Consider the following 1,562-nt stretch of genomic DNA (forward strand, 5'->3'; position numbering starts at 1 on the left):
CACACCCTCACCTGAGCATGCCCCCTGCACGCACACACACTCCCATCCTCACCTGCACGTGTCCCTAACAGTCACACCCTCACCTATACATGTCACACACACATGCAGTGTTACATTCTTCCTCTACACACACACAATTACACCTTCCCCCTGCATAGATCAACTACACACACACACACACACACACACACACACACACACTCATACACAATTAAGATCCAAAATTTGTCAAATTTTTCATAACAGTCGATTGGGGCTTTGGGAGACTCTTATTTCAAGTAGTTAAATAAGACTTCCCTCTCCTGAGCCAATCTCACTGTCCCCGACACACCTACCCTTATTATTATATAATTACTATAATGGCAATCCAGCTCATCAGGGTCTGTCTGTCTGGCACTGTCCCTCCATCCTTTCAAGCATGATGTCCTTCTCCAAGGACTTGTCTCTCTTTTTTTTTTTTTTTTTTTTGAGGACTTGTCTCTCTTGACAACATGCCCAAAGTACATGAGACAGAGCTTCAAAATCCTTGCCTCTAATAAGCAACCTGGTTTCACACTTCCAGGACCAACCTGTTCTCTTGGCAGTCAGGTGTATGCTCAATACTCCAGCACCACACCTCAAAGGCATCAACTCTTCTTCTGTCATCCTTAGTCATTGTCCAGCTCGTGGTGTGTAGCAAATAATTACAAAGATCAATGGATCAGGTGCACTTTAGTCTCTAGACTGACATCATTGCTTTTTAGGGCTCTGGAGAGATCTCCGACATAAAATTACATATGCTATATTCTTACAGCACCGCAGCTTAAACAAAGGCAAGTTTTGCAATTCCTGGCCTCAAAGTCTTTTGTGTTTAATGTCTTATTTTAGATTTGCCATAATAAATGGCATAGAACTCTGTTTGGTGTGGAATTTAAAGGTAATTAAATTCATTTAGTGTGTCAAATCAGCATTTGATTATTATTAACTGAAATATAAAAAAACAACAAACCAGCTAGAGTTTACAGGACAGTATAAGGGTGAGTAGTGTTTCATGAGACATATGGGAGTGTATCGTGTGTGGCTAACTATCATGGTATGTCATGGATTGCAATGTAAATGATATTTTTATATGGATTGCAGTTTTTTAATTGATAATTCCTTACATTAGAACAGCTGGTTGTCTCAACTATGAAAGAATAAAGCTAATCCTTCTACGATTTCACTTGGTGAGGGTGGTTCCAGGAAGCAGCCGGGATTCATGATTATGATTAAGCAGACTCCAGAGAATTTTGTAGTTCCGGGAGCTTTAATCCAAACAGGTGTTTCTATGTTAGATAGTAATAGCTAAGGAAAATCTATTTTTAAAAATGAAATGTCAATGTCTTTGAGTACTTGCAGTGTTCTAGCCACTTTTCTGAACATGTCTTACATATTGATTCACTTAATCCCTCCATAGTCCTGTAAACATAGAAGAGGAAAGGGTGAAGCTGGGAGGGAACTTTGCACAGGATCCTCTTGCTAGTACCTGGCAGAAGTAGCATTCCAGGCCAGGGCTAACTTCTTTTATGTACTTGAAAAGAATA

The sequence above is a fragment of the Elephantulus edwardii genome, unplaced genomic scaffold (assembly GCF_000299155.1).
Source record: "Elephantulus edwardii isolate Elephantulus edwardi_28Jun2011 unplaced genomic scaffold, EleEdw1.0 scaffold00022, whole genome shotgun sequence".
Lineage (NCBI taxonomy): Eukaryota > Metazoa > Chordata > Mammalia > Macroscelidea > Macroscelididae > Elephantulus > Elephantulus edwardii.